At 44.3% G+C, this 20,477-nt stretch overlaps 1 protein-coding gene across 1 annotated transcript in view; it reads left to right on the top strand.

Moving 5' to 3' along the window:
* Positions 1-6,459: 6,459 nt before the first annotated feature.
* The window catches only part of LOC139391599 (regulating synaptic membrane exocytosis 2b), a 316,232-nt gene continuing 302,214 nt past the window's right edge, over positions 6,460-20,477 (top strand). Inside the window, exon 1 of the mRNA XM_071138971.1 lies at positions 6,460-6,773. The gene's annotated coding sequence lies outside the window, so the exon portion shown is untranslated. The remainder of the gene's footprint in view (positions 6,774-20,477) is intronic.

Here is a 20,477-nt window from a genome sequence, read left to right on the forward strand (position 1 = left end):
ATAAATGACCAGCATGGTCGAATAATAATAAGGCAGAACAGTTGAAACTGGAGCAGCAGCACGTCAGGTGGACTGGGGACAGCAAGGAGTCATCATGTCAGGTAGTCCTGGGGCATGGTCCTAGGGCTCAGGTCAGTTGAAACTGGAGCAGCAGCACGGCCAGGTGGACTGGGGACAGCAAGGAGTCATCATGTCAGGTAGTCCTGGGGCATGGTCCTAGGTCTCAGGTCCTCCGAGAGAGAGAAAGAAAGAGAGAAGGAGAGAATTAGAGAACGCACACTTAGATTCACACAGGACACCGAATAGGACAGGAGAAGTACTCCAGATATAACAAACTGACCCTAGCCCCCCGACACATAAACTACTGCAGCATAAATACTGGAGGCTGAGACAGGAGGGGTCAGGAGACACTGTGGCCCCATCCGAGGACACCCCCGGACAGGGCCAAACAGGAAGGATATAACCCCACCCACTTTGCCAAAGCACAGCCCCCACACCACTAGAGGGATATCTTCAACCACCAACTTACCATCCTGAGACAAGGCTGAGTATAGCCCACAAAGATCTCTGCCACGGCACAACCCAAGGGGGGGGGGGGGGGGGGGGGGCAACCCAGACAGGATGACCACATCAGTGAATCAACCCACTCAGGTGACGCACCCCCTCCAGGGACGGCATGAGAGAGCCCCAGTAAGCCAGTGACTCAGCCCCTGTAATAGGGTTAGAGGCAGAGAATCCCAGTGGAAAGAGGGGAACCGGCCAGGCAGAGACAACAAGGGCGGTTCGTTGCTCCAGAGCCTTTCCGTTCACCTTCCCAGACTACACTCAATCATATGACCCACTGAAGAGATGAGTCTTCAGTAAAGACTTAAATGTTGAGACCGAGTTTGCGTCTCTGACATGGGTAGGCAGACCGTTCCATAAAAATGGAGCTCTATAGGAGAAAGCCCTGCCTCCAGCTGTTTGCTTAGAAATTCTAGGGACAATTAGGAGGCCTGCGTCTTGTGACCGTAGCGTACGTGTATGTATGTACGGCAGGACCAAATCAGAGAGATAGGTAGGAGCAAGCCCATGTAATGCTTTGTAGGTTAGCAGTAAAACCTTGAAATCAGCCCTTGCTTTGACAGGAAGCCAGTGTAGAGAGGCTAGCACTGGAGTAATATGATCACATTTTTTGGTTCTAGTCAGGATTCTAGCAGCCGTATTTAGCACTAACTGAAGTTTATTTAGTGCTTTATCCGGGTAGCCGGAAAGTAGAGCATTGCAGTAGTCTAACCTCGAAGTGACAAAAGCATGGATTAATTTTTCTGCATCATTTTTGGACAGAAAGTTTCTGATTTTGGCAATGTTACGTAGATGGAAAAAAGCTGTCCTTGAAATGGTCTTGATATGTTCTTCAAAAGAGAGATCAGGGTCCAGAGTAACGCCGAGGTCCTTCACAGTTTTATTTGAGACGACTGTACAACCATTAAGATTAATTGTCAGATTCAACAGAAGATATTTTTGTTTCTTGGGACCTAAAACAAGCATCTCTGTTTTGTCCGAGTTTAAAAGTAGAAAGTTTGCAGCCATCCACTTCCTTATGTCTGAAACACATGCTTCTAGCAAGGGCAATTTTGGGGCTTCACCATGTTTCATTGAAATGTACAGCTGTGTGTCATCCGCATAGCAGTGAAAGTTAACATTATGTTTTCGAATAACATCCCCAAGAGGTAAAATATATAGTGAAAACAATAGTGGTCCTAAAACGGAACCTTGAGGAACACCGAAATTTACAGTTGATTTGTCAGAGGACAAACCATTCACAGAGACAAACTGATATCTTTCCGACAGATAAGATCTAAACCAGGCCAGAACTTGTCCGTGTAGACCAATTTGGGTTTCCAATCTCTCCAAAAGAATGTGGTGATCGATGGTATCAAAAGCAGCACTAAGGTCTAGGAGCACGAGGACAGATGCAGAGCCTCGGTCCGATGCCATTAAAATGTCATTTACCACCTTCACAAGTGCCGTCTCAGTGCTATGATGGGGTCTAAAACCAGACTGAAGCGTTTCCTATACATTGTTTGTCTTCAGGAAGGCAGTGAGTTGCTGCGCAACAGCCTTTTCTAAAATTTTTGAGAGGAATGGAAGATTCGATAGAGGCCGATAGTTTTTTATATTTTTTGGGTCAAGGTTTGGCTTTTTCAAGAGAGGCTTTATTACTGCCATTTTTAGTGAGTTTGGTACACATTCGGTGGATAGAGAGCCGTTTATTATGTTCAACATAGGAGGGCCAAGGACAGGAAGCAGCTCTTTCAGTAGTTTAGTTGGAATAGGGTCCAGTATGCAGCTTGAAGGTTTAGAGGCCATGATTATTTTCATCATTGTGTCAAGAGATATAGTACTAAAACACTTGAGCGTCTCTCTTGATCCTAGGTCCTGGCAGAGTTGTGCAGACTCAGGACAACTGAGCTTTGAAGGAATACGCAGATTTAAAGAGGAGTCCGTAATTTGCTTTCTAATAATCATAATCTTTTCCTCAAAGAAGTTCATGAATTTATCACTGCTAAAGTGAAAGTCATCCTCTCTTGGGGAATGCTGCTTTTTAGTTAGCTTTGCGACAGTATCAAAAAGGAATTTCGGATTGTTCTTATTTTCCTCAATTAAGTTAGAAAAATAGGATGATCGAGCAGCAGTAAGGGCTCTTCGGTACGGCACAGTACTGTCTTGCCAAGCTAGTCGGAAGACTTCCAGTTTGGTGTGGCGCCATTTCCGTTCCAATTTTCTGGAAGCTTGCTTCAGAGCTCGGGTATTTTCTGTGTACCAGGGAGCTAGTTTCTTATGAGAAATGTTTTTAGTTTTTAGGGGTGCAACTGCATCTAGGGTATTGCGCAAGGTTAAATTGAGTTCCTCAGTTAGGTGGTTAACTGATTTTTGTCCTCTGGCGTCCTTGGGTAGACAGAGGGAATCTGGAAGGACATCAAGGAATCTTTGTGTTGTCTGTGAATTTATAGCACGACTTTTGATGTTCCTTGGTTGGGGTCTGAGCAGATTATTTGTTACAATTGCAAACGTAATAAAATGGCGGTCCGATAGTCCAGGATTATGAGGAAAAACATTAAGATCCACAACATTTATTCCATGGGACAAAACTAGGTCCAGCGTATGACTGTGACAGTGAGTGGGTCCAGAGACATTTTGGACAAAACCCACTGAGTCGATGATGGCTCCGAAAGCCTTTTGGAGTGGGTCTGTGGACTTTTCCATGTGAATATTAAAGTCACCAAAGATTAGAATATTATCCGCTATGACTACAAGGTCCGATAGGAATTCAGGGAACTCAGTGAGGAACGCTGTATATGGCCCAGGAGGCCTGTAAACAGTAGCTATAAAAAGTGATTGAGTAGGCTGCATAGATTTCATGACTAGAAGCTCAAAAGACGAAAACGTCATTTTTTTTATTTTTATTGAAATTTGCTATCGTAAATGTTAGCAACACTACCGCCTTTGCGGGATGCACGGGGGATATGGTCACTAGTGTAGCCAGGAGGTGAGGCCTCCTTTAACACAGTAAATTCATCAGGCTTAAGCCATGTTTCAGTCAGGCCAATCACATCAAGATTATGATCAGTGATTAGTTCATTGACTATAATTGCCTTTGAAGTAAGGGATCTAACATTAAGTAGCCCTATTTTGAGATGTGAGGTATCATGATCTCTTTCAATAATGACAGGAATGGGGGTGGTCTTTATCCTAGTGAGATTGCTAAGGCGAACAACGCCATGTTTAGTTTTGCCCAATCTAGGTTGAGGCACAGACATGGTCTCAATGGTGATAGCTGAGCTGACTACACTGACTGTGCTAGTGGCAGACTCCACTATGCTGGCAGGCTGGCTAACACCCTATTTCATTGTGGAGCTAGAGGAGTTAGAGCCCTGTCTATGTTGGTAGATAAAATGAGAGCACCCCTCCAGCTAGGATGGAGTCCGTCACTCCTCAGCAGGTCAGGATTGGTCCTGTTTGTGGGTGAGTCCCAGAAAGAGGGCCAATTATCTACAAGTTCTATCTTTTGGGAGGGGCAGAAAACAGTTTTCAACCAGCGATTGAGTTGTGAGACTGCTGTAGAGCTCATCACTTCCCCTAACTGGGAGGGGGCCAGAGACAATTACTCGATGCCGACACATCTTTCTAGCTGATTTACACGCAGAAGCTATGTTGCGCTTGGTGATCTCTGACTGTTTCATCCTAACATCGTTGGTGCCGACGTGGATAACAATATATCTATACTCTCTACACTCGCCAGTTTTAGCTTTAGCCAGCACCATCTTCAGATTAGCCTTAACGTCGGTAGCCCTGCCCCCGGTAAACAGTGTATGATCGCTGGATGATTCGTTTTAAGTCTAATACTGCGGGTAATGGAGTCGCCAATGACTAGAGTTTTCAATTTGTCAGAGCTAATGGTGGGAAGCTTCGGCGTCTCAGACCCCGTAACGGGAGGAGTAGAGACCAGAGAAGACTCGGCCTCTGACTCCGACCTGCTGCTTAATGGGGAAAACCGGTTGAAAGTTTCTGTCGGCTGAATGAGCGACACCGGTTGAGCGTTCCTACAGCATTTCCTTCCAGAAACCGTGAGAAAGTTGTCCGGCTGCGGGGACTGTGCCAGGGGATTTATACTACTATCTGTACTTACTGGTGGCACAGACGCTGTTTCATCCTTTCCTACACTGAAATTACCCTTGCCTAACGATTGCGTCTGAAGCTGGGCTTGTAGCACAGCTATCCTCGCCGTAAGGCGAGTACAGCGACTGCAATTAGAAGGCATCATGTTAATGTTACTACTTAGCTTCGGCTGTTGGAGGTCCTGACGAATCGTGTCCAGATAAAGCGTCCGGAGTGAAAAAGTTGAGGAAAAAAAATATATATATATATAAGCGGTAATTAAAAAGTAAAAACCGTAAATTTGTCAGGTAGCAAAACAGGTTGGCAACAAAACGCACAGCAACTCGAAAACAAGTCTGCAAGTTGACGTCAGTAGCAATATAGGAAGAGTGGGTTAACTACGTAGTGCTCTACTTTGGACCAGGGTCCATAGGTCTCTGGTCTTTATGTAGTACACTACTTTGGACCAGGGTCCATAGGTCTCTTGTCTTTATGTAGTACACTACTTTGGACCAGGGTCCATATGTCTCTGGTCTTTACGTAGTGCACTACTTTGGACCAGGGTCCATAGGTCTCTGGTCTTTACGTAGTGCTCTACTTTGGACCAGGGTCCATAGGTCTCTGTTCTTTATGTATTACACTACTTTGGACAAGGGTCCATAGGTCTCTGGTCTTTACGTAGTGCACTACCTTGGACCAGGGTCCATATGTCTCTGGTCTTTATGTAGTACACTACTTTGGACCAGGGTCGACATCTCTGGTCTTTATGTAGTGCACTACTTTGGACCAGGGTCCACCAGACAAGACAAGGCCCTATCCCTACAGTACAGTAGACAAGGCAAGGCTCTAACCCTACAGTACAATAGACAAGACAAGGCTCTAACCCTACAGTACAATAGACAAGACAAGGCTCTAACCCTACAGTACAGTAGACAAGACAAGGCTCTAACCCTACAGTTTCAGTAGACAAGACAAGGCCCTAACCCTACAGTACAATAGAAAAGACAAGGCCCTAACCCTACAGTACAATAGACAAGACAAGGCTCTAACCCTGCAGTACAATAGACAAGACAAGGCTCTAACCCTGCAGTACAATACAGTAGACGAGACAAGGCCCTAACCCTACAGTAAAGTAGACAAGACAAGGCCGTAACCCTACAGTACAATAGACAAGACAAGGCTTTAACCCTACAGTACAGTATACAAGACAAGGCCCTAACCCTACAGTACAGTAGACAAGACAAGGCTCTAACCCTACAGTTTCAGTAGACAAGACAAGGAACTCAATATCTAACTCTGACCAGCTTAAGTCGTCATCAGATGTCGTTGGGCAAATGCCATCTGAACAGAGCTTAACTGGAAGTGATTGGTGGTGAGCCGACTAACTCCCTCCTTCTTTCCTGAGGAGACAGCAGTCCGACAACCCTTGAGAGAGGTTGTAGTGGATACCACTGCTTACTGAGTTAACACAAGGAAAATGGTGGTGAATGGCTTTCTCAGACCTATGGAATACTGATTTTGCTCTTGGTTAAGCTCTGGCATTGAAGATAAATCATCATTATGAGACATAAGGAACCTCTGCATCGCTTGGCTATTGGTTGGCTCTGGAATTCCTGATTTGGAATTCATTTGGATTAACTACGCGGGATCATTGCAATTTGAAACCAAAAGCCAGACTTCTTGGTGTGCTTGGGCTCCTTCCCACGACCTGTTGACTTGGTTCTTCTCTGAAACCCTGTGGATATTATACATAATAGAGACCAGGAGGAGAGACAGAGAGACAGAGAGACAGAGAGACAGAGAGAAAGAGAAAGAGAAAGAGAAAGAGAAAGAGAAAGAGAAAGAGAAAGAGAAAGGCACAGAGAGAGAGCGAGAGAGAGAGAGAGAGAGAGAGAGAGAGAGAGAGAGGTCAGCCTTGACAGGCAGCAGTCTAAGGGAAACTTCCTGTAGTTCTGTGGCAGAGAGTTTGAGCCGGCTTACCAGAATAAATAATTACTGTATGTTATTATAAGGCATGAACTCCCTTTCAAAGAGCACAAAGAGCAGGGGGAAGCAGCGACAGCGTTCTGCAGGAGACGGTGTTGAAGCGGCCCTATATTGCCCCCTCCATGGGGTACGGCTCAGCCATCTCTGTGAGTATTGGGGGACAGAAAGAGGAGGTTTCTGTGTGTTCTCTCTGTATGTGTGTAGATTTGATTTTCCGCTGTGTCGTTCTCCCTAGTTTGGCTGTTGGACAGTAAAGCAGCTTTGGGAAAGTCCAACTGGCCAGGCCGGGTGTTAAAGGGGCGGAGCAACAAAGACGGATTATAGACCACACTGGGAGGACGCTGTGGAAATTAGTTTTTTATTTGTAATTTTATTTAATTAGGCAAGTCAGTTAAGAACAAATTCTTATTTACAACGGCGGCCTACCAAAAGGCAAAAGGCCTCCTGCGGGAAACGGGGGCTGGGATTAAAAATACATTTAATAAAAATATAGGACAAAAAAATACATCATGACAAGAGAGACAACACAACACTACATAAAGAGAGACCTAAGACAACAACATAGCATGGCAGCAACACATGACAACACAGCATGGTAGCAACACAACATGACATCATGGTAGCAACACAACATGACAACATGGTAGCAACACAACATGACAACATGGTAGCAAAACAACATAACTACAACATGGTAGCAACACAGCATGGTAGCATCACAACATGACATCATGGTAGCAACACAACATGACAACATGGTAGCAACACAGCATGGTAGCAACACAACAGGACAACAACATGGTAGCAACACAACAGGACAACAATATGGTAGCAACACAACATGACAACACAGCATGGTAGCAACACAACATGACATCATGGTAGCAACACAATATGACAACATGGTAGCAAAACAACATAACTACAACATGGTAGCAACACAACATAACTACAACATGGTAGCAACACAGCATGGTAGCAACACAACATGACATCATGGTAGCAACACAACATGACAACATGGTAGCAACACAGCATGGTAGCAACACAACAGGACAACAACATGGTAGCAACACAACAGGACAACAATATGGTAGCAACACAACAGGACAACAACATGGTAGCAACACAGCATGGTAGCAACACAACATGACAACAACATGGTAGCAACACAGCATGGTAGCAACACAACAGGACAACAACATGGTAGCAACATAACAAGACAACAACATGGTATCAACACAACAGGACAACAACATGGTAGCAACATAACATGGCAGCAACACAGGGTACAAACATTATTGGGCACAGGGTTAGGCAAAAACAGGCCCAGGACCACTCACTACAGGGTATGGCCCACACAGGCCCAGGACCACTCACTACAGGGTAAGGCCCACACAGGCCCAGGACCACTCACTACAGGGTATGGCCCACACAGGCCCAGGACCACTCACTACAGGGTATGGCCCACACAGGCCCAGGACCACTCACTACAGGGTTAGGCCCACACAGGCCCAGGACCACTCACTACAGGGTTAGGCCCACACAGGCCCAGGGCCACTCACTACAGGGTTAGGCCCACACAGGCCCAGGACCACTCACTACCTCATTTTAAAGGGGTAATGTTGATTAATGTGTTTATATTGAGTAGACATACCTGTCAGGATTTGTCACATTTGACAAAAACTTCCTGTATGTCAACAGACTTGACATACTTGGTTGATGGACATACACATATATACAGAGGTATGTGGACACCCCTTCATACACTATATATACAGAAGTATGTGGACATCCATTCATACACTATATATTCAGAAGTATGTTGACACCCCTTCATACACTATATATACAGAAGTATGTGGACACCCCTTCATACACTATATATACAGAAGTATGTGGACACCCATTCATACACTATATATACAGAAGTATGTGGACACCCATTCATACACTATATATACCGAAGTATGTTGACACCCCTTCATACACTATATATACAGAAGTATGTGGACACCCCTTCATACACTATATATACAAATGTATGTGGACACCCCTTCAAATGACTGGATTCAGCTATTTCAGCCACACCCCTTTCTGACAGATGTATAAATTCGAGCACACAGCCATGCAATCTCCATAGACAAACATTGGCAGCAGAATGGCCTTACTGAAGAGCTCAGTGACTTTCAATGTGGCAGCGTCATAGGATACCACATTTCCAACAAGTCAGTTCATAAAATATCTGCCCTGCTGGAGGTGCCTCGGTCAACTCTGAGTGTTGTTATTGTGAAGTAAGAAAGTCTAGGAGCAACAACGGCTCAGCCGCGAAGTGGTAGACCACACAAGCTCACAGAACGGGACTTGCTAAATGCTAAAGTGTGTAGCGTGTAAAAATCGTCTGTCCTCGGTTGCAACACTCACTATTGAGTTCTAAGCTGTCTCTGGAAGCAACGTCAGCACAATAATTGTTTGTCGGGAGCTCATAAAATGGGTTTCCATGGCCAAGCTGCCGCACACAAGCCTAAGATCACCACGCACAATGCTAAAGCATTGGCTGGAGTGTTGTGAAGCTCACCGCCATTGGACCTAACTAATGCTCGTGGCTGAATGGAAGCAAGTCCCTGCAACAATGTTCCAACATCAAGTGGAAAGCTTTCCCACGAGAGTGAAGGCTGTTATAGCAGCAAAGGGAGGACCGATTAATGACCATGATTTTGGAATGAGATGTTCGACAACCAGGTGTCCAGATACTTTTGGCAATATAGTGTAAGAGTAATTGAGGCAATTTATGATGAGATTAGGTTGAGTATTGATGTTCAGTGGTAGCAGCTGATATTTCAAGATGTAGGATGGTTGTTTGAGGGTATTTTTCTATACTCTGGATCTAAAGTCTAGTGGTGGATATTAAAGTATAGTGGTGGATATTGAAGTGTAGTGGTGGATATTGAAGTGTAGTGGTGGATATTGAAGTAAAGTGGTGGATATTGAAGTATAGTGGTGGATATTGAAGTGTAGTGGTGGATATTGAAGTGTAGTGGTGGATATTGAAGTGTAGTGGTGGATATTGAAGTGTATATGAAAATATTGAAGTGTAGTGGTGGATATTGAAGTGTAGTTGAAAATATTGAAGTGTAGTGGTGGATATTGAAGTGTAGTTGAAAATATTGAAATGTAGTGTTGGATATTCAGGTATAGTGGTGGATATTAAAGTATAGTGGTGGATATTGAAGTGTAGTGGTGGATATTGAAGTGTAGTGGTGGATATTGAAGTGTAGTGGTGGATATTGAAGTGTAGTGGTGGATATTGAAGTGTATATGAAAATATTGAAGTGTAGTGGTGGATATTGAAGTGTAGTTGAAAATATTGAAGTGTAGTGGTGGATATTGAAGTATAGTGGTGGATATTGAAGTGTAGTGGTGGATATTTAAGTGTAGTGGTGGATATTGAAGTGTAGTGGTGGATATTGAAGTGTAGTTGAAAATATTGAAGTGTAGTGGTGGATATTGAAGTATAGTGGTGGATATTCAGGTATAGTGGTGGATATTAAAGTATAGTGGTGGATATTGAAGTGTAGTGGTGGATATTGAAGTGTAGTGGTGGATATGGAAGTGTAGTAGTGGATATTGAAGTGTAGCGGTGGATATTCAGGTATCGTGGTGGATATTCAGGTATAGTGGTGGATATTGAAGTGTAGTAGTGGACATTGAAATATAGTAGGGGATATTAAAGTATAGTGGTGGATATTGAAGTGTAGTTGAAAATACTGAACTGTAGTGGTGGATATTGAAGTGTAGTTGAACATTTTGAAATATAGTGGTGGATATTGAAGTGTAGTTCTGGATATTGAAGTGTAGTTGAAAATATTGAAGTGTAGTGGTGGATACTGAAGTGTAGTGGTGGATATTGAAGTGTAGTGGTGGATATTGAAGTGTAGTTGAAAATATTGAAGTGTAGTGTTGGATACTGAAGTGTAGTGGTGGATATTGAAGTGTAGTGGTGGATACTGAAGTGTAGTGGTGGATATTGAAGTGTAGTGGTGGATATTCAGGTATAGTGGTGGATATTCCGGTATAGTGGTGGATATTCAGGTATAGTGATGGATATTGAAGTGTAGTGGTGGATATTGAAGTGTAGTGGTGGATATTGAAGTGTAGTGGTGGATATTGAAGTGTAGTGGTTGATATTCAGGTATAGTGTTGGATATTCAGGTATAGTGGTGGATATTGAAGTGTAGTAGTGGACATTGAAATATAGTAGGGGATATTAAAGTATAGTGGTGGATATTGAAGTGTAGTTGAAAATACTGAACTGTAGTGGTGGATATTGAAGTGTAGTTGAACATTTTGAAATATAGTGGTGGATATTGAAGTGTAGTTCTGGATATTGAAGTGTAGTTGAAAATATTGAAGTGTAGTGGTGGATACTGAAGTGTAGTGGTGGATATTGAAGTGTAGTGGTGGATATTGAAGTGTAGTTGAAAATATTGAAGTGTAGTGTTGGATACTGAAGTGTAGTGGTGGATATTGAAGTGTAGTGGTGGATACTGAAGTGTAGTGGTGGATATTGAAGTGTAGTGGTGGATATTCAGGTATAGTGGTGGATATTCCGGTATAGTGGTGGATATTCAGGTATAGTGATGGATATTGAAGTGTAGTGGTGGATATTGAAGTGTAGTGGTGGATATTGAAGTGTAGTGGTGGATATTGAAGTGTAGTGGTTGATATTCAGGTATAGTGTTGGATATTCAGGTATAGTGGTGGATATTCAGGTATAGTGATGGATATTGAAGTGTAGTGGTGGATATTAAAGTGTAGTGGTGGATATTGAAGTATAGTGCTGGATATTAAAGTGTAGTTGAAAAATTGAATTTTAGTGGTGGATATTGAAGTATAGTGTTGAAGTAAATTACCAATCTGTTCTTCCTACTATCACGGCCACCTAATCATCCCCAGTTTCCATTTGGCTCATTCGTCCCCCTTCCCCTCCCCTGTGTTCCCGAGGTCGTTGCTGTAATTGAGAATGTTTTCTCAGTCAATTTACCTGGTGAAATAGGGTTCAAAATAAAATAAAATAATCTCTATGAAGCAGGTGTTTGGACTATATAGTCACAGATGTTGTTAAACCCAAGACGTAGTCAAGGGCAGGCAAACCATGCCAAATATATCCTCCAAACACCGGCTTCGAGGGCATTATTACTTTTGTACAACGGGTTACCAACATATTCAAATAATGATTGACGTATTTTCATTGAAAACGTTATTTTGATGAATTTATTTATACTTTCCACGAGATATTGTCCCAACACAACCTAGGGATGCTACCCAAGCCGGGTGGTTGTACATTCTATCAGTTAGGTTACCAGAGATGCGACCAGGATGGCGTGAAGAGTGAAAAGTTAGGCCTAGATAGTGAACCAGGTTGGTGTAGTTCTCGGCCTGGCTTGTGAAACAGGTTGGTGTGGAAAGTTAGACCTAGCTAATGAAACAGGTTGGTGTGGGAAGTTAGACCTAGCTAATGAAACAGGTTGGTTTAGGAAGTTAGACCTAGCTAATGAAACAAGTTGGTTTGGTAAATTTGGGCAAGGCTAGTGAAACAGGTTGGTGTTGAGAGTGTAGAGAGTTCAGCCTAGCTAGTGAAACAGGTTGGGGTGGAGTGAGTGGAGAGTTAGGTATAGCTAGTGAAAGAGGGTGGTGTAAAGAGTTGAGAGTTAGACGTAGCTAGTGAACCAGTTAGGTGTGGAAAATTAAGTTTATCTAATAAAACAGGTTGGGTGGAGATTTAGGCCGATCTAATGAAACAGGTTGGTGTGCAGTGTGTGGAGAGTTAGGTGTATTTAGTGAAACAGCTCGGTGTGCAGTTTGTGGAGTGTTAAACAGGTTGGTGTGGAAAGTTAAGAATAGATAGAGAAACAGGTTGGTGTGGAGAAAGTGGAGTGTTAGTCTTAACAAGTGAAACAGGATGGTGTGGAGAGTTAGGGCTAACTAGTGAAACAGGTTGGTGTGTAGAGCATTGAGTGTTGAACCTAACTAGTTTAAACATGGTTTGTGTGGTGAATTAAGACTAGCTAGTGAAACACATTGGTGTGGAGAGTGCATAGTGCTATGCTATGCCTAGATAGTGAAACAGGTTGGTGTTGAGAGTTTGGAGAGCTCGGCCTAGCTGCTGAAAAAGATTGGTTTGGCGAGTATGAACTGTTTGGCCTAGCTTGTAAAAAAACGTTGGTGTGGAGAGCGGAAAGTTAGGCCTAGCTAGTGAAACAGGTTAGTGTGGAGAGTTAGGCCTAGCTAGTGAAACAGGTTTGTATGGAGAGAGTGGATAGTTAGACCTAGCTTGTGATAAAATGTGGTGTGGAGAGTGGAATGTAAGGCCGAGCTACTGAACTAGGATGATGTAGAGTTTTAGGCCTATCTAATGAAACAGGTTGGTGTATAGAGGTAGGCAAGGCTAGTGAAATAGGCTGTTGTGGAGAATGTGGAGTGTTCATCCCAGCTAGTGTAACATGTTGGTGTGGAGAGTAAGGCCTAGCCGGTGAAAAAGATTGGTGTGGAGAGTGTGGAGAGTTAGGCCTAGCTAGTGAAAAAGGTTGGTTTGGAGAGTGAAGATATTTGCCTAGCTAGTGAAACAGGTTGGTGTGGAGAGTTAGGTCTAGCTCGTGAAAAATGTTGGTGTGCTAGAGTTAGGCCAAGCTAGTAAAAAAGGTTTGTATGGAGAGTTAGGCCTATCTAATGAAACACGTTGATGTAGAGTGTCAGGCCTGGCTAGGGAGACAGATTGGTGTGAAGAGAATGGAGAGTTAGGCCTAGCAAGTGAAACAGTTTGGTATGGAGAGTTAGTCATAGCTAGTGAAACAGGTTGGTGGAGAAAGTGAAATTGTTTTCTTCATAGTGAACCAGGTTGGTGTGGAGAGTGTTTAGAGTTAGGCCTAGATTGTGAAACAGGTTGGTATGGAAAGAGAGAAGATGATGAAACAGGGTAGTGTGGAGAGAGTGGAAATGTAGTCCTAGCTAGCCAAACAGGTTGGTGTGGAAAATTTGTAGTAACTAGTGTAACAGTTTGATGTGTAGAGTGTGGAGAGTTAGGCCTAGCTATTGAAACACGTTGGTGTGGAGAGTTAAGCAAATCAAATCAAATCAAATTGTATTAGTCACATGCACCAAATAGGTGAAATGCTTACTTACGAGCCCCTAACCAACAATGCAGTAAAAAAAAATACAGATAAGAGCAGCAGTAAAATAACAATAGCGAGACTATATACAGGGGGGTACCGGTACAGAGTCAATGTGCCGGTTAGTTGAGATACATGTAGGTAGAGTTATTAAAGTGACTATAGATGATAACAACATAGAGTAGCAGCGGTGTAAAAGAGGAAGGGGGGGGGGGGGTCAACGCAAGTAGTCTGGGTAGACATTTAATTAGATGTTCAGGAGTCTAATGGCTTGGGGGTAGAAGCTGTTTAGAAGCCTCTTGGATCTTGACATGGCGCTCCGGTACCGCTTGCCGTGCGGTAGCAGAGAGAACAGTCTTTGATTAGGGTGGCTTTGACAATTTTTAGGGCCTTCCTCTGACACCGCCTGGTATAGAAGTCCTGGATGGCAGGAAGCTTGGCCCAGTGATGTACTGGGCCGTTTGCACAACCCTCTGTAATGCCTTGAAGTCGAAGGCCAAGCAGTTGCCATACCAGGCAGCGATGCAACCAGTCAGGATGCTCTCGATGGTTCATCTGTAGAACCTTTTGAGGATCTGAGGACCCATGTCAAATTTTTTCAGTCTCCTGTTGGGGAATAGGTTTTGTTTTGCCCTCTTCACGGCTGTCTTGGTGTGCTTGGACCATGTTAGTTTGTTGGTGATGTGGATGCCAAGGAACTTGAAGCTCTCAACCTACTCCACTACAGCCCCGTCGATGAGAATTGGGGCGTGCTCAGTCCTCTTTTTCCTGTAGTCCACAATCATCTCCTTTGTCTTGATCACGTTGAGGGAGAGGTTGTTGTCCTGGCACCACACGGCCAGGTCTCTGACCTCGTCCCTATAGGCTGTCTCATCATTGTCGGAGATCAGGCCTAACACTGTTGTATCATTGGCAAACTTAATGATGTTGTTGAAGTCACGCCTGGCCGTGCAGTCATGAGTGAACAGGGAGTTTGAGTTTATTTACATTTTTTACAGGGACAGTGCACATTAATCAACGTTTCAGTAAAAGGGCCGGTTTTAGCCAGCCGGCTAATTTTCAACCCCAGTCCCTGGGCAGATTATTAAAAACAATTACAATAACAGTACAGACAATCATTGAGCAGTGAGCACACGCAGAGCAACATGGGACAAGAATGACGTAGCATGCAGACTGAGCAACAAAGCACAAAATGCAACAATTCAAGAATACAGGAGGGGACTGAGCACGCACCCCGGAGGGGCTCATGTGTTGAGGATCAGCGTGGCGGATGTGTTGTTACTTACCCTTACCACTTGGGGGCGGTCCGTCAGGAAGTCCAGGATCCAGTTGCAGAGGGAGGTGTTTAGTCCCAGGGTCCTTAACTTTGTGATGAGCTTTGAGGGCACTATGGTGTTGAACGCTGAGCTGTAGTCAATGAATAGCATTCTCACATAGGTGTTCCTTTTGTCCAGGTGGGAAAGGGCAGTGTAGAGTGCAGTAGAGATTGCATCATCTGTGGATCTGTTGGGGCAGTATGCAAATTGGAGTGGGTCTAGAGTTTTTATATTTATGTATTTTTTTATTTCATCTTTATTTAACCTGGTAAGCTAGTTGAGAACAAGTTCTCATTTACAACTGCAACCTGGCCAAGATAAAGCAGTGCAACACAAACAACACAGAGTTATACATGGAATAAACAAAACACACAGTCAATAACGCAGTAGAAAAAAAGTATTAATACAGTGTGTGGAAATGAGGTAAGATAATGGAGGCAATAAATAGGCCATAAATAATTACAATTTAGCAGTTAAACACTTGATTAATAGACTGGAGTGATAGATGTGCAGAAGATGAATGTGCAAGTAGAGATACTGGGGTGCAAAGGAGCAAAAAATGAATAAATAAATCAAATCCAAATCATCAAATCAAATTTTATTTGTCACATACACATGGTTAGCAGATGTTAATGCGAGTGTAGCGAAATGCTTGTGCTTCTAGTTCCGACAATGCAGTAATAACAAGTAATCTAACTAACAATTCCAAAACTACTGTCTTGTACACAGTGTAAGGGGATAAAGAATATGTACATAAGGATATATGAATGAGTGATGGTACAGAGCAGCATAGGCAAGATACAGTAGATGGTATCGAGTACAGTATGTACAAATGAGATGAGTATGTAAACAAAGTGGCATAGTTTAAAGTGGCTAGTGATACATGTATTACATAAGGATACAGTCGATGATATAGAGTACAGTATATACGTATGCATATGAGATGAATAATGTAGGGTAAGTAACATTATATAAGGTAGCATTGTTTAAAGTGGCTAGTGATATATTTACATCATTTCCCATCAATTCCCATTATTAAAGTGGCTGGAGTTGAGTCAGTGTCAGTGTGTTGGCAGCAGCCACTCAGTGTTAGTGGTGGCTGTTTAACAGTCTGATGGCCTTGAGATAGAAGCTGTTTTTCAGTCTCTCGGTCCCAGCTTTGATGCACCTGTACTGACCTCGCCTTCTGGATGATAGCGGGGTGAACAGGCAGTGGCTCGGGTGGTTGATGTCCTTGATGATCTTTATGGCCTTCCTGTGACATCGGGTGGTGTAGGTGTCCTGGAGGGCAGGTAGTTTGCCCCCGGTGATGCGTTGTGCAGACCTCACTACCCTCTGGAGTGCCTTACGGTTGAGGGCGGTGCAGTTGCCATACCAGGCGGTGATGCAACCAGTCAGGATGCTCTCGATGGTTCATCTGTAGAACCTTTTGAGGATCTGAGGACCCATGTCAAATTTTTTCAGTCTCCTGTTGGGGAATAGGTTTTGTTTTGCCCTCTTCACGGCTGTCTTGGTGTGCTTGGACCATGTTAGTTTGTTGGTGATGTGGATGCCAAGGAACTTGAAGCTCTCAACCTACTCCACTACAGCCCCGTCGATGAGAATTGGGGCGTGCTCAGTCCTCTTTTTCCTGTAGTCCACAATCATCTCCTTTGTCTTGATCACGTTGAGGGAGAGGTTGTTGTCCTGGCACCACACGGCCAGGTCTCTGACCTCGTCCCTATAGGCTGTCTCATCATTGTCGGAGATCAGGCCTAACACTGTTGTATCATTGGCAAACTTAATGATGTTGTTGAAGTCACGCCTGGCCGTGCAGTCATGAGTGAACAGGGAGTTTGAGTTTATTTACATTTTTTACAGGGACAGTGCACATTAATCAACGTTTCAGTAAAAGGGCCGGTTTTAGCCAGCCGGCTAATTTTCAACCCCAGTCCCTGGGCAGATTATTAAAAACAATTACAATAACAGTACAGACAATCATTGAGCAGTGAGCACACGCAGAGCAACATGGGACAAGAATGACGTAGCATGCAGACTGAGCAACAAAGCACAAAATGCAACAATTCAAGAATACAGGAGGGGACTGAGCACGCACCCCGGAGGGGCTCATGTGTTGAGGATCAGCGTGGCGGATGTGTTGTTACTTACCCTTACCACTTGGGGGCGGTCCGTCAGGAAGTCCAGGATCCAGTTGCAGAGGGAGGTGTTTAGTCCCAGGGTCCTTAACTTTGTGATGAGCTTTGAGGGCACTATGGTGTTGAACGCTGAGCTGTAGTCAATGAATAGCATTCTCACATAGGTGTTCCTTTTGTCCAGGTGGGAAAGGGCAGTGTAGAGTGCAGTAGAGATTGCATCATCTGTGGATCTGTTGGGGCAGTATGCAAATTGGAGTGGGTCTAGAGTTTTTATATTTATGTATTTTTTTATTTCATCTTTATTTAACCTGGTAAGCTAGTTGAGAACAAGTTCTCATTTACAACTGCAACCTGGCCAAGATAAAGCAGTGCAACACAAACAACACAGAGTTATACATGGAATAAACAAAACACACAGTCAATAACGCAGTAGAAAAAAAGTATTAATACAGTGTGTGGAAATGAGGTAAGATAATGGAGGCAATAAATAGGCCATAAATAATTACAATTTAGCAGTTAAACACTTGATTAATAGACTGGAGTGATAGATGTGCAGAAGATGAATGTGCAAGTAGAGATACTGGGGTGCAAAGGAGCAAAAAATGAATAAATAAATCAAATCCAAATCATCAAATCAAATTTTATTTGTCACATACACATGGTTAGCAGATGTTAATGCGAGTGTAGCGAAATGCTTGTGCTTCTAGTTCCGACAATGCAGTAATAACAAGTAATCTAACTAACAATTCCAAAACTACTGTCTTGTACACAGTGTAAGGGGATAAAGAATATGTACATAAGGATATATGAATGAGTGATGGTACAGAGCAGCATAGGCAAGATACAGTAGATGGTATCGAGTACAGTATGTACAAATGAGATGAGTATGTAAACAAAGTGGCATAGTTTAAAGTGGCTAGTGATACATGTATTACATAAGGATACAGTCGATGATATAGAGTACAGTATATACGTATGCATATGAGATGAATAATGTAGGGTAAGTAACATTATATAAGGTAGCATTGTTTAAAGTGGCTAGTGATATATTTACATCATTTCCCATCAATTCCCATTATTAAAGTGGCTGGAGTTGAGTCAGTGTCAGTGTGTTGGCAGCAGCCACTCAGTGTTAGTGGTGGCTGTTTAACAGTCTGATGGCCTTGAGATAGAAGCTGTTTTTCAGTCTCTCGGTCCCAGCTTTGATGCACCTGTACTGACCTCGCCTTCTGGATGATAGCGGGGTGAACAGGCAGTGGCTCGGGTGGTTGATGTCCTTGATGATCTTTATGGCCTTCCTGTGACATCGGGTGGTGTAGGTGTCCTGGAGGGCAGGTAGTTTGCCCCCGGTGATGCGTTGTGCAGACCTCACTACCCTCTGGAGTGCCTTACGGTTGAGGGCGGTGCAGTTGCCATACCAGGCGGTGATACAGCCCGCCAGGATGCTCTCGATTGTGCATCTGTAGAAGTTTGTGAGTGCTTTTGGTGACAAGCCGAATTTCTTCAGCCTCCTGAGGTTGAAGAGGCGCTGCTGCGCCTTCTTCACGATGCTGTCTGTGTGAGTGGACCAATTCAGTTTGTCTGTGATGTGTATGCCGAGGAACTCAAAACTTGCTACCCTCTCCACTACTGTTCCATCGATGTGGATAGGGGGGGTGTTCCCTCTGCTGTTTCCTGAAGTCCACAATCATCTCCTTAGTTTTGTTGACGTTGAGTGTGAGGTTATTTTCCTGACACCACACTCCGAGGGCCCTCACCTCCTCCCTGTAGGCCGTCTCGTCGTTGTTGGTAATCAAGCCTACCACTGTTGTGTCGTCCGCAAACTTGATGATTGAGTTGGAGGCGTGCGTGGCCACGCAGTCGTGGGTGAACAGGGAGTACAGGAGAGGGCTCAGAACGCACCCTTGTGGGGCCCCAGTGTTGAGGATCAGCGGGGAGGAGATGTTGTTGCCTACCCTCACCACCTGAGGGCGGCCCGTCAGGAAGTCCAGTACCCAGTTGCACAGGGCGGGGTCGAGACCCAGGGTCTCGAGCTTGATGACGAGCTTGGAGGGTACTATGGTGTTGAATGCCGAGCTGTAGTCGATGAACAGCATTCTCACATAGGTATTCCTCTTGTCCAGATGGGTTAGGGCAGTGTGCAGTGTGGTTGAGATTGCATCGTCTGTGGACCTATTTGGGCGGTAAGCAAATTGGAGTGGGTCTAGGGTGTCAGGTAGGGTGGAGGTGATATGGTCCTTGACTAGTCTCTCAAAGCACTTCATGATGACGGATGTGAGTGCTACGGGGCGGTAGTCGTTTAGCTCAGTTACCTTAGCTTTCTTGGGAACAGGAACAATGGTGGCCCTCTTGAAGCATGTGGGAACAGCAGACTGGTATAGGGATTGATTGAATATGTCCGTAAACACACCGGCCAGCTGGTCTGCGCATGCTCTGAGGGCGCGGCTGGGGATGCCGTCTGGGCCTGCAGCCTTGCGAGGGTTAACACGTTTAAATGTCTTACTCACCTCGGCTGCAGTGAAGGAGAGACTGCATGTTTTCGTTGCAGGCCGTGTCAGGGGCACTGTATTGTCCTCAAAGCGGGCAAAAAAGTTATTTAGTCTGCCTGGGAGCAAGACATCCTGGTCCGTGACTGGGCTGGATTTCTTCCTGTAGTCCGTGATTGACTGTAGACCCTGCCACATGCCTCTTGTGTCTGAGCCGTTGAATTGAGATTCTACTTTGTCTCTGTACTGGCGCTTAGCTTGTTTGATAGCCTTGCGGAGGGAATAGCTGCACTGTTTGTATTCGGTCATGTTACCAGACACCTTGCCCTGATTAAAAGCAGTGGTTCGCGCTTTCAGTTTCACACGAATGCTGCCATCAATCCACGGTTTCTGGTTAGGGAATGTTTTAATCGTTGCTATGGGAACGACATCTTCAACGCACGTTCTAATGAACTCGCACACCGAATCAGCGTATTCGTCAGTGTTGTTATCTGACGCAATACGAAACATCTCCCAGTCCACGTGATGGAAGCAGTCTTGGAGTGTGGAGTCAGCTTGGTCGGACCAGCGTTGGACAGACCTCAGCGTGGGGATATGAGGTAGTTGGATGGGCAGATGGGCTATGTACAGGTGGGCTATGTACAGGTGCAGTGATCTGTGAGCTGCTCTGACAGCTGGTGCATAAAGTTAGTGAGAGAGATATGAGTCTCCAGCTTCAGTGATTTTTGCAATTCGTTCCAGTCA

The sequence above is a fragment of the Oncorhynchus clarkii genome, chromosome 32 (genome assembly GCF_045791955.1).
Source record: "Oncorhynchus clarkii lewisi isolate Uvic-CL-2024 chromosome 32, UVic_Ocla_1.0, whole genome shotgun sequence".
Taxonomy (NCBI): domain Eukaryota; kingdom Metazoa; phylum Chordata; class Actinopteri; order Salmoniformes; family Salmonidae; genus Oncorhynchus; species Oncorhynchus clarkii.